The sequence below is a fragment of the Urocitellus parryii genome, chromosome 9, assembly GCF_045843805.1.
Source record: "Urocitellus parryii isolate mUroPar1 chromosome 9, mUroPar1.hap1, whole genome shotgun sequence".
In the NCBI taxonomy this organism is placed as follows: Eukaryota; Metazoa; Chordata; class Mammalia; order Rodentia; family Sciuridae; genus Urocitellus; species Urocitellus parryii.
In genome coordinates this window covers 94,101,100-94,120,574 of record NC_135539.1, presented here as the reverse complement: position 1 = coordinate 94,120,574, position 19,475 = coordinate 94,101,100, and the positions used below count along the sequence as shown (strand labels likewise).

The 19,475-nt window shown below is 42.9% G+C and overlaps 1 non-coding gene across 1 annotated transcript; it reads right to left on the bottom strand.

Moving 5' to 3' along the window:
* Nucleotides 1-18,329: 18,329 nt before the first annotated feature.
* Trnav-cac (transfer RNA valine (anticodon CAC)) lies at nt 18,330-18,403 on the bottom strand. The gene has a single exon. It is a non-coding gene; the product is annotated as a tRNA-Val (tRNA).
* Between the last annotated feature and the right edge of the window lie 1,072 nt (nt 18,404-19,475).

Sequence of the window (19,475 nt, the reverse complement as noted above, 5' to 3'; positions counted from 1 at the left end):
CTCCCTCTGGTTTGTCTGATGAGGGATCTGATGCCCTGGGCACTACCCTGATGGGGTTGCTGGGGTTGCTGGGTTCCTCCAGAGCTCCGTATATTTGTGGTTTGGGGCCCCGGAGCATTGGGGCCCCCTGTCCGTTTTTTGGCAACGGAACCCGATGCCTTTGTCCACGATATTGTGGATAAAAACCTTGTCCTTGTTCGTTTTTTGATAATGGAGTACCCTCTATGGTGGTTTGAGAACGGCATTCATTAGCCCAATGTCTCCCTCTACGGCATCGTGGGCAAATACCCGGTATTCTATTCCTTTGATACCTAGTATTGTTAAACCCTCCTCCTATGGGGCAATTCCTTTTAAAATGTCCTGCTTGTTGACAATTGTAGCATGTTCTTAGCCCGGCATCTAAAGCCTGTTTTACTGCAGCTGCCACAATTTGCCCTTGTTCATTAATGTCTCTGGCATCTAAAGCCTGTTTTACTGCAGCTGCCACAATTTGCCCTTGTTCATTAATGTCTCTGGCATCTAAAGCCTGTTTTACTGCAGCTGCCATGACTTGCTCTTGTTCATTAATGTCTCTACACAATTTAATATATTTGTTTAAATCTTCCTGTTTCCATGGTCTAATGATATCTCTGCACCAACGATTCGCTTGGTCATAAGCCAGTTGTTTTATTAATGGCATTGCTTGTTCTGTATTCCCAAAAACTCTGGTAGCTGTTTGAATAAGCCTATCTACAAATTCAGCATAAGGTTCATTAGCTCCTTGTATTATCTTAGATAATTGACCTTGTAAACCTCCATGTCCTTGTAAAGTCTTCCATGCCTTAAGTGCATCTATAGCAATTTGTGCGTATACACCAGGATCATATGCAAGTTGTTGCTGCCGATCCTCATAAGGTCCCTTTCCTAACAACATATCTAGATTTCTCTGAGGATAACCAGCTGCTGCATTTCCCATAGCTGTCTCCTTGCAAAATTCCTCATTAGCAACCTTCCATAACAGGTATTGTCCTCCAGTTAGCACAGCTTTACACATATTAGCCCAATCTGCTGGCGTCATGTTTAAGTTGGTAATGGATTCGATCAAGCTTACAGTGAAGGGTGCTTGAGGACCATAGGTTGTTACAGCCTCTTTTAGCTCCTTCACTGTTTTGTAAAATAAACCCTGGTGAATTCGCTGCCCTCCTACCTCAAATACAGGGCATACTTGAGATCCTGTCTCAGGATCCCAACTATCAACTGCGGGGGTTGGGAGTCTCTTAGCATATGGAGGTGGTGCTGTTGATTGGACCCTTATGCCCTCTGGTGATAGAATGCTGTTAGTAGCAGTCTCCTGTAGAGGTGGTGCTGTTGGTTGGAGACTTTCGCTCTCTGATAGAAAGGTGTTATTAGCAGTCTCCTGTTGTAACTTTTCCCCTGATGGCTTTTTCTGCTCTAAACTTCCTTCCTCTGTCTCACTAGCTTGAAAGACCTTCTCTTGTACTTGAATCTTTTCCTCATTCTGACTAACTTGAGAGACCTCTTTTACTTGAATCAATATGTCTTCTCCTTCCTCTACCTTTGTCTGATCTGAAGGCTTTGGACTAAGCAAACCAGATACGTTCGCCCACAATGTCAATGTGCCAACTGGCAGAGTCCCTGGGTTGTTCTTTTCTATTCTTTTTAAATCTTCACCATGATGGTTCCATTGTGATATATCTAACAACTCCTCCTTAAAAAGCCATGGGCTATATTTTTGTATTGTATCAACGTATGCCCTGAGTATTCTTGATTTTACTGAGATGCCTCCTTCGTCTAACAATTTACTTAACACTCTTTCGGTTTTTTTTTTACTAATTGCTGATCCCGTATTTCTACTATAATACAACCCAGCAAGATAACACCAAACCAAACCGAGACAGAATCCAATAAAAATGGAACAACAAAATTTCATTATAGCCTTTCTATCCTCCTGACATGTGCATCCGTCCTTTCTCCCTATCTGTTCCTCAGACGCAAATAGTTTTTCCTCAGATGTGAGCGGTTTTTCTTCCGTCTCACTCATTTCCAGGGACTGAAATGTCCATCCTTCCTTTCTCCCTATCTGTTCCTCAAACGCAAATAATTTTTCCTCAAATGTGAGCGGTTTTTCTTCCGTCTCACTCATCTCCAGGGACAGGCAACTTAAAACAAAAATGAAGCAAAACAAAAGAGTAAACTTAGAATGGCTACCCATCCTCTCGCCCTGCCCTCAGGGGCGAGCAGTTTACTTACCCTCAGTCGCTCCCCGTGCGAGCCACCAAATGCCGCAGTCTGACTGGGCACAATTCAGGAGCCACTTGTCAAAAGAAACAAACTTTATTTTTAAAACTACAAACGCCAAACAAAACAGCTCCTCAGGAAAAACCCTCAGAGCCCAACTGCCACCACCGGCTTCCAGAAGCCTCTCTCTCCACCAACAACCACCTCCCACAATCCTCCTGCTCTTGAGGCCGATTGGCTAGGTCGCGTGGGCGGAGCCAAAGAAGTCCCCCAATGAGCAGTTCCGTAGTCTGAAGGGCAGGGAAACAGCCCAATGAACATGACCGCAGAGGAGCCAATCAGCTAGATGTTGCTGGGGCCGCTGTGAGCCAATCATCAGCTGGCAGTCTGAAGGGCAGGGAAACAGCCCAATGAACATCACCACAGAGGAGCCAATCAGCTAGATGTTGCTGGGGCCACTGTGAGCCAATCATCAGCCGGCAGCTGGGAGTTTGCTGGCAGCTGGAAGTTTTCTGGGGCCCCTTTGGCTGTGGCTCTCAACAAATTCCCACGGTGGGCAGAATTTGTTCATACCATTAGTTTCATTCTGGCCTCACCACCCCAGACCAAGTGGCATGGTTCTATCCTCTACAGAGATAGAGCACGGCTGGAGGGAGGTCCTATCCTCCAGGTCTCTCATACAGAGGTGGCTGTGAGGATGCTTGGGGCCAGACACATGGGCCAGGGAGGCCAGAATACCATGTTCAACAATAGGGGTAAGGATATGCAGGATCCTTTATGGGGTGATGACCCAGACACCACACATAAGCTAGGAACTTAGTACCTGCTATTTGCTGCTTCAGAACAAAGCAGGAGCTCAGGCATGAAAACATGGAAGGTACCCACAGTCCATAGACTAAAGGAATTGCAAGCAGAGTCATGAGGGGCTTGGCATGTACTTGGAGATGTTGTAAACCCACTTTAGGGGACTGTTTATTCAGGATCATATTTGCCAGCATAGAACAATAGTACATGTATTAGTCAGCTTTGTATTACTATAATTAAATAACTGAGGCAATTAACTTATACAGAGAAAATTTTTATTTAGCTCATGATTTTGGAGGTTCTAATACAAGATTTGGGTGAATCTATTGTTTCGAGCCCCTATCAAGGGTGACACATTGTGGCAGGAGTGCTTGATAAAGCAGATTGACTATATCATGAGCCAGAAGGCCAGGAGAGAGGAAGACAAGGGGGGTCCCACAATCCTTTTTGTGGGCACAACCCTATGACTTCCCATTGGGCCCTACTTCTCCAAGGTTCTACACCCTCCAAAGAGCACTGCTCCTCTATACTAACTTTCAGTATAGGGTCCTTTGGAGACACTTGTCCAAACTACAGCAGTACACAAAATAACAGAAGCTTACATATGTTTATTTTTCTCTTATTTATTGGAAAAGCAGACCTGAGTGAGGTAGCCCAAGGTTGATAGGCTGCACGCTCTAGCGTGAGCCCTAATGCAAAACATCAGGACGAAGGAAGAGATGGAGATGGGGGCATACCTCCTTTTAAGACCTGCCCAGCACTTCTGCTCATTTCTCATGGACCATTGTGTAGTCATGAGGCCACACCTAACTTTAAGACTTTGGGAATGGAGCTACTATCTAAAAGTATCAATAGACACCCTAAATAGAAATCAGAATTCTTACTGAGAAGAAGAGGAGAATGGGTTAGTTGGGATAGGCAATACAAAGAGGTCTTGTCACAGGGGGTTTGGTAAGTTTTCCAAGAAGGAGGTAGTTTCCACAAGTACTATGATTTCACAGAAAAATTCCAAAGTCCAAATTTGTAAGCCAAAGGAGCTATATTTAGAAGGTAATATTTAGCAGGTAATAGAAGGGATTAAGTAAAGTGATTAGCTGCTGTTAAAAATTCCTTTAGAAATCAAATCCTTTCCCATCTAATCTTAAATCCAAATCAGATTAATAACCTATCCAAGTATCTCTTCCTTAACATTAACCCTGATTTCAGTCATGATTCAACAATAACCCCTAATCTAACCCCTGATACAGGTGCATGCCTGTAATCCCAGCAGCTGGGATGGCTGAGGCAGGAGGATTTTGAGTTTAAAGCCAGCCTCAGCAGTTTAGCAAGGCCCTAAGCAATGCAGTGAGACCCTGTCTCTAAATAAAATATTAAAAGAGTTGGGGATGTAGCTCAGTGGTTATGTACCCCTTGGTTCAATCCCTGGTAATAACCACCACCACCACAACATAACCAAAGCAATCAGTAAACAAAAAACAGAACCCACCTAATCTTAACCTTAAATTCACGCTGCCTGGTGGGCCTGGGTCCTGAAAGATCAGGTGTGGTTATGTATAATCCCTCTGACATTAATCTCATTGTGCCAAGGCAAAATCCTCAGATCTGATACCTATCTTAACCTCAAACCTAAACATTACCCTAACCCCAGCTCTAATCCTAACACTAACCCTGATAACTGCAACCGAATCCTTGCTTCCTCTGACCCAAATCCTGATCTTAACTTGTTGCAACCATAATCCCTATGTTAGTCAGCTTTCTATTGCTGTGACAAAATATCTGAGATAAATTACTTACAAGGAGGAAAGATTTATTTTGTCTCACTGTTTTACAGGTTTCAGTCAGTCCATTCTCACTTGGCCCTGTTGCTTTGAGCCAGTAGAACACCATGCTGGGAACATGTGGTGGAGGAGGCTGTTCATCTCATAGAAACCAAGAAACAAAGAGATAGGAGTGGCCAGGGTCTCAAATACCCCTTTTAAGGGCATGCCCATAATAACCTAGCTCCTCCCACTAAGCCCTACTTCCTAAAGGTTTTTTTTTTTTAAAGAATATTGCCATGAATTATATACACTTTATTTATTTATTTATTTTTAATTTTTTTTTAAAGAGAGAGTGAGAGAGGAGAGAGAGAGAGAATTTTTAATATTTATTTTTTAGTTCTCGATGGACACAACATCTTTGTTGGTATGTGGTGCTGAGGATCGAACCCGGGCCGCACGCATGCCAGCTGAGCGCGCAACCGCTTGAGCTACATCCCCAGCCCCTCCTAAAGGTTTTACCTCTTTCCAATAGCGTCACAGGCTGGCAACCAAGCTTCCAATGTGGGGCTTAATGTCCTTTGGGGGACATTTAAGATTTAAACCATAATAATTCCTAACTCACCTCCAATTCTACTTCTACTTCTAACCCCAATTTTAATCCTCTTATCCTTTCTCTAATATTAACCCTAATTCCAACCCTAACTGTAACCCCTTCCCTAACCCTAAACCATAACCTAAACCCTAAACCCAGTCACAATTCCAACCTCAATCCAGATTTCAACACTAGTCCTAATTTTCTAATCCTACCTTCTCTACCAAGTCAACTTTACCTCTACAGGTGGGTTGGTCTCACAGGGCTTAAGAGCTATGCTTGGTTGGTAGAGGGAGTCTAGACCACTGACCTCATGTAGGTGCCTTGCCTTGACCCATGGGAGCTGGAGATGAATTTGCAGAACTACATCAGGAATGTTCTTTGCTGACCCAGGCCCACCAGCCTGCGTGAATATTGGTGGTAATTACTCTGTAAGATGGGAAAATCTCACAATGCCAGTTCACCAATTTGGCCTCACAGTTGAGTTTAAATACAATTCTAGCAAATTGTGCTGATTTCAATTTCACAGGCTTGGATTTAGTAGTTTTTGAATTCATCATCTAAATGTATGTAAATTATCCACTCTCACCCTGAATCCAGCAGTTTTGTTAAGAGGACTGTGATTTCTTTCCTAAGAGGACTATAATTTTTGTAGGAGGGCTTTACACTACCTCCTACTAGCACTGAGTAGCTGGGCCTGGGCCCAATGGAAGATTCAAATGAGGCATGAAAGAGCATTAGCAAAATTCACAGGAACAAGAACACTTTTTAGAGAGCAGAAGAAAAGCAATAGATGGATTCAGTTTCTTTACAATTCAACAAATATTTTGGGGATGAATGCAGGGCACGGAGATTGGCATGGCAGGAAATCAAATATGAGAAAGATTGTTACTGGGTATGGGGACCAGGGAAGTTGGGGAAGGGAAGGAGGACTGAGACAGGAACTGGTCCCTGAGCTCTCTGCTTCAAGGTTACAGTATCTTCTTATGCAGGCTATAAACATTACCACCCTTTTGTATGAGACAGGTCCACAGGATATAGAAGGGACAGGGAAATGCAACTAACTAGGAATGCTGAGGCACCCAGGACCAATGTCAATGAGAAGCTGTTCCCAGTCCTGGGCCTGAAGGTGTTAGAAGAGGAAATGGCATTATGAGCACCTGGTTTGAGGTGGATAGTCCAAGAGGGTGCAGCCTCTGTCACAGTTGAGGATGGGAGGGAGCAAGGAGAACACACCCAGAGGACTTCTCTCTCTTCCTACCAATTGTGTGTTGGAACTGGCTGGTGCTGGTTCATGAGGGCCAATTTTATGCAGCTCTTTCCAACTCTGGTCTCAAGTTGGTAGTTTGAAATCTCTCATGGTGGGAGTATTTACATCACAGAAACGGGCAAATGCTACGAATCAGGATTTTTTCCCTGGAGAGCTGGCTGATTAACATTTACTGGCACGAGGTTTTACGGTCTCCCACGCTCTCATCGCTCTCATCGGCTCTTTCTGCTTCTCATTGGCTGATCCGGTAGCAAGTCAGAGGGCAAAGGAGCTTGGATAGAAGAGTCACTATGGGGAAGCCTGTAGGGACAGGGACCAGGGATCAAAGGGAGGAGAATCAGAGGGAGAGAAGGGCAGCAAAGGGAGAATGACTGGCACACCCCACCACCACTTTTTAATTCCCTTACCCTTTAAAAGGAACTTATCACCTCCTGCCATACTGCAGAGTTAACTCTTTACCCTTTGTCTCCCTCACTAGAATGGAAGTTTCATGAGCGAAGGGACTTTGTTTTCTTCTCTAACATGTCTCTAGCCCTTGGAACAGTGCCTGATATCTAACAGATGCTCAATCATTTTTGTTGAATGAGAGACTACAAGGCAGAGTCTAAGTGGCTTAAGAGAAATTGGAAGTGCTGGGATACACAGAAGAGAGATTCTACATAGTACCAAGTATCAGGTGACCATGGAGCACCAAGAGAGAAATGCCCAGCAGACAATCGAAAATGCAGAGATTGGAGCTAAGATATAAACTTGAGTGTCTGATCACAGAAACACCAGTCTGCTAAATATCACTGAAAGACTGGAAGAGGAGGCGACAAATGCTGAAGACAGAGTCTTGGAGAATTTTCGCACCCAAGAGGGAGCTTGAGAAGGGAGAACCAAAGAAGCAAGGTCTGATCAGAGAAATGGGAGAATTAGGATAAGGTGTGGAGTTTAAAAAAATGAGTATTTCAGGGTGAGGAGTGATGCCCATGGGGACTGGCATTTTGTTGATAATCCGCTAACGTTTGTGCTGAATGAGGTTTGAATTGGAGCTTGAGAAATGGCCTCTAGACTGCACAATGAGGAAATTACTTGTAACCAATACAAGGGCTATTTCAATCAAGTGGTGGGTTCAGAAACCAGACTCCAGTGAGCTGAGAAGTGAATGGACTACTTTGAAAATTTATTATAATGCTATGTGGGTAAACACTGAAAAACATTACGCTAAGAGAAAGGAGTCAGTCACAAAAGACTAAACATTGTATAATTCCATTTCTATGAAATGGCCAGAATGGACTAATCTAGAGAGACAGAAATAGATCAGTGGTTGCCTAGGGCTGGGAGATAGTGGGGAGTGACTGCTAGAGGGTAAAGGATTTCTTGTTGGAGTGATGAAACTATTCTAAAACTAATTAGGGTAATGGTTACAGAATTCTGTGAATATATTAAAAACCACTGAATTGTGTGCTTTAAATGGGTGAACTTGTGTGTATGTGAATTGTATCTCAAATAAAGCTGTTACTAAAAAAAAAAAATCAATGATGCAATACTTTGTATAGACAAATATCCTGTGTTGAATCTGCTCTAAGGCGCTATTGATTGACAGGAGAATCATTATTACATGTACCACAATAAAAGATAACAACTACTAAATAAACTAATGCCACTTTTTCTTATCATATTGATTGGGGGATGTGTCCTGATTTCAGAGAGGTTAGAGTTTTTAAAGATGTACCTTAGAATCGGTAAACTAAGGTGCATGGCACAGATACATGATTGTAGGGAGACAGGTATGTCTCTGCATAGGCCACGAACCAAGCAAACAAAAAGAATGAGCACCCAGGATGCCAGTAGAATGTTCCATCAGTACTGCTGTTGCCCTTGATGTGTCTTTCCCAGTCCCTTCACTCTGTGGTGGCCACCATCTTGATTACTTTTTGTTAGTTTTTCTTCACATTTTTATTGGTGCATTATAGTTGTACAGAATGATGGGATTTGTGTGCATAAAATGTAACAATATAATTTGGTCAATATTACTCCCCAGTACTTCTCCCTGCCTCTCCTTCTTCCTCCCCTTATTTATTTTAATGTGATATAAGATGCAACATAAAATTTGCCATTTTTATCCACTTTTAAGCTATAGTTTAGTGGCATCAAGCACATTCATATATCTGTGTAACCATTACCACCAGCCGTCTCCAGAACCCTTTTCATTTTGCAAAACTGAAACTCTGTGCCCACTGAATAACAACTCTCTATTCCTCCCTTCCTCCTGTTCCCTGGTAACCACCATCCTACTTTCTGTCTCCACGAATTGGACTTCTCCAGGTCCCTCATATGTACGGATTCAGTTTAATGCGACTGCAACAATCTCAAGTTGAAATGACCATTGCCCCAGAGTAACCCTAGTCAGTTTTTCCTGTGTAGTTTCCCAGTAAACCATAAATAGAAAAAAAAAATGTTAGAGTGGTATGTGGAGTTTTACAACTGGACCCTCGTGCCAGGAATGTGCCTGACTTTGACATTGGCTTAAAATAAGCCAGGTTCATTCTGACTAGTCACTCTTCTCCTAATCCATATATATACAACCTTCCTCCTGACCCAAATTGTGGGAATCACTTGGTCTTGCTGCTGCCCAGGACCATGCTTCTGTCAGTAAGTCCCCAGTAAATTGTACTCTGTGAAATTCTACATCTATCTGTCTCTTTCTTGGGTCTCATGGTGTTCTGGGGTGAATTCTCATACAGTAGAGCTGAGTTGTTCCAGAACATCACGTAGATGGAATCTTATACCATCTACCCTTTTGTGTCTGCCTTTTTTCACTTAGTATGATGTCTTCACCACAGTTCATCCATGTCATAGCATGAATGAGAATTTCCTTCCTTTAAAGATAACATTAGATTGTATGTATGCACCACTTTCTGTTTTTCTGTTCATATGTTATGGACATTTGGGTTGCTCCTACCTTTTTGCTGCTGTGAATATTAGTGTACAAGTATCTATTTGAGATACTGCTTTAAAATCTTTTGTATATATTCCTAGAAGTAAAATGGCTGTGCCAAATGCAACTCTATGTTTTATATTTTATGGAACTGTGATTCAGTTGTCTATGATGGTTGTACCATTTTACATTCCCACCAGCAAGGGCACAGTGGTCCCAATTTCTCTATATCCTTATCAATACATTTATTCTCTCTCTCTCTCTCTCTCTCACTCTCTCTCTCTCTCACTCTCTCTCATGATAGCCATTCTAATGGATCTGGCTACTGTCCTGATTTTGAATGTACATTGCCTTTGCTTTTCTTTATTGTTTTACTAAAGATCTGCTTTCAAATAACATATTGTTTAATATTATAAGTTTTAAAATTTTATTTCAATAAATCAGTTCAACAAATATTCACCAATCATCTGCTGGGTGTAGGAAACAACACTGAACAGGACAGGTGGGCCCTGCCCTGTAGGGGGTGACGCCTAATGGGGATGATGTTCTTTCTCCGGGGAATTAAAAGCAGGGTTCACTGCCCAAAGGGACTTGTGGGAAAGGGTTGTCAGGAAATCTAATCTGGCTCCAGGGGTCATGAAAGTGCTTCTGAGGAGTTTGATAAAGAAGAGAAATTGAATAGAATGGCCATGTGGAAGGAAAGCAGGGTCAAGGGGAAGTTTTTGCTTGAGGAAGAGGAAATCTGTCCCCACAAAATGAGAGAAGGTGAGACTGAAGATGCTAGGCCCTGTGCTGCTCAGGTCCAGAGGAGGCAGACAGGGTGGAATGCAAGTAACTGAACATGTGAGGGGCCGTTACCTTTCTGCAGGACCTTGGGAGAGGTTGGAGAGGACCCAGGACACAGGAATGTTCTCTGGGTTCCCAGATGAGGGCCTAGGGCTGAAAGAAGACAAGCCTACTGTGCTCCTTCGTCCTGAAGTCTCACCCCTGAGGTCTTTGCAGGGTCTCTGGGAACAAAAATCGGATTTTGAGTGAAGCAATTTATTTAAGTGGGCTGGGAGGCTAGGGCCAGGGTGCAGGGAGGGGAGGAGGAGAGCAGCAGCAGCGGCAGAAGAAGAAGAGTCTTTCACAACCACCCAAAGCTCAGTGCATTGCTGTTCCACTGCCCCTTGCAATCTGCTGCAGTGGTCACCATATGTCTGGTTCTAGGGAGAGGCCCAGTGCATGTGTACCACCTCAAGATATGATAAAGTGGGAGTCTATTGAAAATTCCCTCCGTGCTTTTAATAGGGCAGAGTGCTGTGGGGCTGTAGGAGCTCATGTCTTTGTTGTTCCTATCCTTTTCCTTAGATCTCCTCCCCTCCATGCCCAATGGGAAGAGTCCCATGGGGATCCAAGGTGGCCAGGCCTTTCCATTGTGCTCCAGGCTTCCACTGTGCTCCTGTGGGTTGAAGCTAGGGAAGGTCAGAGGTATCTTTGTGCTGAGGGGCCTGGGGTACCTGGGATGGCCAGGACCTTAGAGGGAAAGCTGGACATCACAACACAGATCAGTGGAGCTGACTTTGGAACCAGACTTGAGTTCAAATCCTAACTCTCACTTTTGGATTCTGTGACCTCTGGGAAGTTATTAAATTTCTAAAGTAGAACTCACAGTTCTGTTATGGCTCAGATATGAGGTGGCCCTCAAAGTTCCTGTGTTAATACAGGAATAATCAGAAATGATTGGATTATGAGAGCTGTAACCTAATCAATGGATTAATCCATTTGATGAATTATTAATTTGAAAGGACTATTGTAATGGGTGGCAACTACAGACAGGTGGGGTGTGGCTAGAGAAAGTAGATCTTTGGAGACATACCTTTGGGGATTGTTGCTTGTTCTCTGGCTTCTCCTCTCTTCCTGTTTCCCAGCCACCATGAACTGAGCAGCTTTCCTTCACTGTGCTCTTCCACCAAGATGGTGTGCCTCACCTCAGGCCAGAGCAAGGGAGTTGGCCAACCATGCATTAAACCTCAGAAACCGTGAACTCAAAATAAACTTTTCCTCCTCTAAGTAGTTCTTGTCAGATGTTTTGGTCACGGCGATGAAATCCTGACTGACACAAATTCTTCTTTGCATATTGATTTACAGATTAAAAGAGATAAATAATAACATATTCACTAAGTGGTCCAGTGCCCACCCAGCATGTAGGAAGCACTTAAACAGTAGTTACGTTCATATTATGGAGCACCACTCAGCACTAAGAAAGAATGAACTATTGATACATGCAGCAATATGGATGGAACTCAAAATAATTTGCTGAGTGAAAGAAGTCAGACTAAAAAGGGTACATTCTGTAGGTTCCATTTTTATAAAACTCTATCAAATGGAGACCTATCTCTTATTATAGGCAGTAAACCAGTAGATGCCTGAGAATGGAGGAAGAGTTGGCAGGGTGATTATAAAAGACTTTGGGAAGTGATAGATACAACCACTATCTCAATTGTGTTGATGGTTTCATGGGTATGTACGTGTGTCAAAACTTATCAAATTGAAGACGTTAAATATATAAAGTTCATTTTATGTAAATTATATCTAAAGTTGTTAAAAACAACAAAATGTGATGATGATGACAATGATGGTATTGAGCTGTCCTTATCCATCACTACCCTCCCCCTCCCTAGAGAATTACCATTATCACAACCAGGAGGGGCTATTAAAACAAACAAACAAAAACCAAAACATCAGCAGAATTCCTCCAGGTTCTAGCATTTGAGAGTTTGGGAAAGAAAAGACCCCAGAGAGGTTCTAGAGGTGGCTGGATGCAGGTTTGCTCTCACTGAGAACTGTGGGTAGCGGGAGCTAAGAGGAAGGGCAGGTGCATCTTCCAGTTCAGCCATGGGTTTGGGGGCAATAGGCTGTAGGGCAGCTGCAGGAGCACCTCTATCCCTTTGAGCTGAGAGTGTGGACCTGCAGACAGTAGCTCTGGAGTTCTGTGGACCCCTGTGTTTCTCTTCTGTTTTGTGGACCTTGGTGTGTCTGTTATGACTGCTGCCATAGCCCATTAATAATGGCAGCCCACTACACCTGCCAATCTAGGTCAGGGGGTTGAATCTTAAATGGACAATCATTGATTCCCATCAAAGAAGGTGAGAGATGGAAGAAATCTAATACAATTCAAGGGCATTTTTTGCTCAGAGGAGACAGAGGCCCCAGGAAGCCAAGTGACTCTCTAACACCACCTGGCTCTTCCTTCCTCTCCCTCCACTGCACAGATGTTGAGCAAGCAGGCTAATGCCAGGCACAGTGCTTGGACAATGGCTTCTTTCTTGGGACATCTGCATGGAGAGTCTCTCTCCTTAAGAGCCCTGCTTATGCTCTGCCCCTCCCCTTGCTAGACTGGAAGAGCAGCTAAGCTCTTGCTTGTTCAAGAACTTATTTGGGAATGCAACCTTCCTGGGCATTTCTGGATTCTCTGGGTGAATAAAGGGTTGTGAGACATAAGGAGTCTTGGAAGATTCTGCCACAGCCAGGTTCCTAATCCTGGGAGGTGGCATGATCCCCACATAAAGCTTCTGCCCCAGGCTCCAGGGCAGAGAGCCAGACCAGTGGGTGGCCCACAGGCTGATGCCACCTGCAGACTGGTTGGGTCTATTCCATACGCACGTTTATTTATGTTCTAATTGAATTAGTTGCTTTATTAGTCAGAGTTCTCCAAAGAGAACTTAAGGAGAGAACACTGAGAAATTCTTTGTTAGGTGATTTTATTGTGCAAACATCATGGTGTGAACTTACATAAAACTAGAAGGTAGAGGTCAACCACTTAATCCGGACTTTTAATGTAATTCAGAGACAAGTGAGCCCCAGACCTATGAGGCTGCTGCTGGTGTAACACAGTTTTTTGTTTGTTTTTGGATTGAACTCAGGAGCATCCGACCACTGAGCCACATCAACAGATCTACTTTGTATTTTATTTAGAGGCAAGGTCTCACTGAGTTGCTTAACACCTTGCTTTTGCTGAGGCTGGCTTTGAACTTGCCATCCTCCTGCCTCAGCCTCCCAAGTCACTGGGATTACAGGCATGTGCCACTGTGCTCAGATTCATATTGTTTTATAATAAGTAGAAATAGTATATTCTAAAAGAATTATAAAAAAAATTAGTATAGTAAATGCATGAACCAGTGATATAGGCCTTTTTAAAAAAAATTTTTTCAAGTAGTAGGTAGTATCCATAATTGTATGTGTTATATCTTTTAATGACTGGCAGTGCCTGTAGGTTTATTTATACTAGTATCACCAGAAACACATGAGTAATACATTGCAATGGTTACAATGTCACTAGGTCAGATGAATTTTTCAGCTCCATTATAATCGTTTGTTTTTTTTTTTTTTTTTGGTACTGATCATCTTTTTTCAATTTTTTAAAAATAATTTTTAGTTGTAGATGGTCACAATACCTTTATTTTATTTGTTCATTTTTTTAATGTGGTGATGAGGATCAAACCCAGGGCATCACACATGCAAGGCAATGCTCTGCCACTGAGCCACAGCCACAGCCCTTTTTTCAATTTTTGAGACAGCTTCTTGCTAAGTTGTTGAGGATCTTGCTAGGTTGCCCAGATTGGCCTTGAACTTGCGATCTTCTTACCTAAGCCTCTGAGTTGCTGGGATTACAGGTGTGTGCTGCCATACCCAGCTTTTATTATAATAATATGGAAACCCGGTTGCATACGTGGTCTGCCATTGATCAAAATGTTATTGGATATGGCACATGGCTGTAGAAAAATACAGATAAAGATATATGAGAGGAAATTTATTTTATTTTGTGGAAGGTTTGTTTATACTAGTATTACCACAAACACATGAGTACTACATTGTGCTATTACAGCCCAAGTTCATATGCAAGCTGAAGAACCAGAGTAGAGAGTAGTGTGGCTCCACTCAGGCTGGAAAGCCTGAGAACAAGGAAGCCAATGATGTTACTGTCAAGCTGAGACTAAAGGCACCAGAGCCCTGGGAAGCTGCTGCTACAAGGCCTAGAGGGCGAAGGTTGAGAAACCTGGAATTCCAAAATCCAAGGACAGGAAGAGAAGGGTATCCTGCTTAGGATGAATGGAAAGTTCTCCCTCTTTCACCTTTTGTCCACAGCTGATCACATAGTGTCTATCCACAAGGAGGGTGGATCTTCCCCACTCAATCTGCAGATCCACATATCAATTTCCTCTGGAAACTGCTTCACAGACCCACCCAGAAACCATGTTTCATGAGTCAAATAAGTGTCCCTTAATCTAGTCAAGTTGACACCTAAAATTAAGCATTACAGTTGCCAATGTGGAAAAATGAGGAGATTTCAAATAAAACTCCAGATTCCCAACTTCCCAGAAGATCCTTCATCACTGTGACTAGCTAACTGAAGGACATTTGTGGTCTGGGGCTGAGTATCAGCTGATCCATTAATAAGAATAGCGAGAATAAGAACTGATGCTGTGCCAGGCACACTTTACATGAGTTTATTTATTGGGTTCCAGCCCAGGGCCCAGTTCTCAAATTTACAGTCTCACCTTGAGCCTAAAGGCTTCAGGGGACTGGTTCTACTCCAGAGGATGGGGGGAAAGTCTGGAGGAGCTCTGGGCCGCAGCCCAGCATCCAGACTGCAGCCCTGGGCTGAAAGATAGCATCTTCTCCTGCCCCTTTGCAGATCCATTTCCATCAGCCTTTGATCTGGCTTCCCAGGGAAACAGAGGGGTTTCCTGTTGGGACCAGGCTTCCACCAAATACAACATAGGTAGGACTCAGGGACCAGCTTGTGGGGCTGGAGTTGTGCCATTACTTTGGGAGCCTTGAGAGGTAATTTTTTTTTTTTTTATATTTATTTTTTTAGTTCTCGGCGGACACAACATCTTTGTTGGTATGTGGTGCTGAGGATCGAACCCGGGCCGCACGCATGCCAGACAAGCGCGCTACCGCTTGAGCCACATCCCCAGCCCCTTGAGAGGTAAAATTTTGATGAGAATTTCCTGTCAGGAAATCTTCATTTTTAGTCATGCATTTGATGAAATGTCCCCAGACATTGCAGCCAAGCTGAAGAAATGTGGGCCAACTGATAGTAGGATTAAATGGATTTTTAACTAATGGAAAAACCAGACCAGACCACTGTATTGATTGGACTGATGTCAATGTGGGTCACTAGAGAGAAAACAGGAGATGTTTGCTGCATCTCTAGAGGACGAGGCCTTCCATGCAAAAGTGAGGGGCCACGTTTCTAGCCAGCCCTGCCACATTTTAGCTGTGTGACTATAGATGGATGATTTCCATCTCCCAAAGGTTGGCTTCCTCATCTACAAAGTAGGGGTGATAGCAATGTTATCTCTCAGGGCTGCTTCTGTGAGGATCAAATGGTTTGAGCCTTGGAGAGCACTTGGTAAATGTCACTTTGGTGGTGATAAGGTTCACCATGACACATTGCTGTGGAGAAACTGAGATACAGAAGAAGGCACTGAGGACTCTGTTGTCCTCTTGGGACAAAGGGAGATGGCAGATGGGAAGGAGGATCATAGGGTCTTGGGATTTCATTGGACACTCGGGGACATGGCTGCAGCCCAACTCGTCATTGGGTGAGAAGAAAAAGGAAAGAGATTATTGTAAGCAAAGAAAAACAGGAGCTAGAAGAGGGGAGGAACAGAGAGAGGTGAGGGAAGGAGACGGAAAGTGACACGGAGGGGCTCCCCAGCCTTGCCCTTTCCGTGGTGAGTGTCTCTAGTTTGACAAACAGGGACCAGAGATCAGAAGGGACTGAGGAGGTTCTAGGAGTGGTGGGTCCTATGGGGAAGCTCACAGCTCCCTAGGGCCACCACTTCAGATCCACTTCAAATTTCTCAACTCCCAAACTGGGAGATTGCGAATGCTATTGTGCTTCCTATTCTTGGGGACACTGGCTCATCCCAAGGGGGTCAGCAGCCCATTTCTCCACTTACTGTGCAAGGAGAACTGAGTTCATGTTTGCACTGATGTGTTAACAGGGAAAATTGGAATATTTTTCTTGAAAAAGAAGTGTCATTTTTCTCTGAAGCCCCAACTTTCAAGAGCCTGGCACATAGAGGATGCTGGATAAATGTTGAACAAATAAAAGGAAAGAAGCCCAAATGAGAGAAAGGGCTAGGTGCTCAAAAGGGACTTGGAAGCCTATTCTGATGAGAAAGAGGACAAGAAGTGTTCCCCATATAACTAGCAGCACCCGCTGGAGAGATCAGAGACTTCTTTTTTTATACTTATTAAAGTAGTAGGGGAGCATTTTTTTTAAATCAAGTGGTATTAAAAGGCTTATAATTAAAACTGTAGAACTTCGGTCTTTCCTGTTTCACTCCCCAGAGATAATGCCATTAGCAAAATGACCTCTCATTGCAGATATGTATTGCAACATAGTTTGCAATAGAAAAAGGATGGAAATGAACTAAATGTCCATTAAAATATCAATGGATGTTATGCAGCAGCAGAAACAATGAAGAATCTCCTTATATACTGATATAAAATGATCTTGAGATACAGTAAGCATAAAAGGCAAGGTACAGATGAGTTTGCATAGGGTGCTACCAGATATATAAAAAGGAGGGGGGATGATATGAGTATTGCCATTTTATTGTGTGCTCAGGTAAGAGCTGGCTAAAAATATCACATTTGAACACAGAACTGCGAGAATAAAGAATGACCCATGCATTTGAGTACATATCATCATTTGTTAAGTCATGAAAGAAACTAGCCCAACATATTTGCTGCCTTTCATGGAAAAGAACTAGTTAGGAAATAAGTGTATGATGATTCGTTATACTTTTTTTTTTTATATACAGTGATAGTTGTTTAATGACAGGGACATGGTCTGAGAAATGTGTTGTTAGGTAATTTCTGTCATTGTGTAAACATAGTACAGTGTACTTCCACAAACCACATGGTATAGGGCAATCATTTCACCTTGTCTCTTGATGTAACCCAAAGATGTAGTAATCACGAGATATGTGAACCTGCTGCCGGCATAACATAGCATCATGTTCTACAGTAAACTTTTTTTTTTTTTTGGTTGTTAGTGAGACTGCACTCTAAAATAATAAAAAGCATAGCATAATGAATCCATGAACCAATAGTATAGTCACTTATTGTCATTATCAAGTATTAGGTACTGTGTTAGCTTTCTGTTGCTATGATAAAATACTTGAGAATATTACCTTAAAGGAGGAAAGATAAAGTTTGGCTCATGGTTTCAGAAGTTTTGGCCCAAGGTTGATTGACTCCATTGTTTTGGACCTGAGGCAAGATAGAACATGATAGCAGGATGAGCATGTGGCAGAGGGAGCTACTCACTTCCTGGCACCCAGGAAGGAGGGTGGGGGGAAGGGGGAGGGGAGGAGGGAGGGAGCAGAGGGGAAAAAGGAAGGAACGAATACTGGGGAAGAGATATGCCCTTCAAAGAATGCCCTATTAAACTGCCTCTTCCAACTAGACTCCTTCTCCTCTTCCAACTAGATTCCTTCACCTCCCAATAGTGCAACTAGCTGGAGATCAACACATGAGCCTTTGGGGACACTCCTGATCCAAACTATAACAGGTATTATTCATAATTGTATTGCTCTTATGTGAGTGGCAGCATAGTAGGTTTATTTAAACAAGCATTACCACAAACATGGGAGTGATACATTTTTTTTACACCTTATGATGGCTACACTGTTACTAGGTGATAGGAATTTTGGGGCTCCATTGTAATATTTTTTTTGGTGTGGGGTGCTGGGGATTGAACCCAGGACCTCGTGCATGTGAGGCAAGCACTCTACCAACTGAGCTATATCCCCAGCCCTCCATTGTAATCTTATGGGACCACTGTCATGTACGCAGTCCATCCTTGACTGACACATTGTTATGCACTGCATTACTGTATTTTGTATATATACTTATAAAAATAAAATTTGGGTAACTTCTTTGTGGCCAATAGATTTCTGGGTCATCCCAACGATCCCCCAACTTGGTGTTTGCATCCCTGAATCATGGCAGGACATATGTGTAGAAGGAGAAGAGATAAAACTCCCATGATTATGTTATGTTATACAAGGCTCCAACTTAGCAGAAATAGAGTGGGATGAGAGGCTTTCCTGGTGGGTTTGATCAAGTCAGTAGCTATGTTGAAGAAGTAAGAAACTGTGCCATGAAGCTGTGGTGCCTTTAGGGATTTGGGTGGCCTGTAGGCCTGAAGGTGGCCTCCAGATGATAGACAGTAAAAAGCAGGTACCCTCAGTCATACAACTACAAGGAAATGAACTCTTCCAACAAGATAATGATCTTGGAATGCTAAATTCTTTCTCTGTGGAGACTCCAGCTCTGAAGGGGACCTGCTTGAACTGAGCTGGAACTCCTGATCCACTGAAACTGGGAGACATTAGATACATGTTCTTAGCTGCCAAGTGCGTGTCAATTTGTTATGGAGTAATAGGAAGTGGATGCACTCTGAGTTATTTTTTCTGGTATCTATCATATAAACTGTGCTTATATTGCTTTTCTCGATTTGACAAGTTTAGAAATTATCAATTGATGCTCTGGAATTGCAGACAAGGATTTATTCTCTTCCTATCCTTTTCCTTCCTCCTATTCTTCCAGGACAGTGACTTTGGTATTTTTCATTAAATCAGTAGTCAGTGCTGAATCATTATTTCAGTGTCGATACTGTTTGGTGTGCAATGATTGTTTCATTATCTTTGTTTATCCTGGTATTAAAAATAGTCAGTCTTGTTTAAAAATCTATTTACTGTTCTGCGTACCTTGCCTCATTTTTTCTCCACTTGTTCCTGCTACTCTGGCAAATGCCCAATGACCTTATTTTTGAATGGTGAGACCTGCTAGCTACTATATTGATCTCATTTCCCCCTGGCT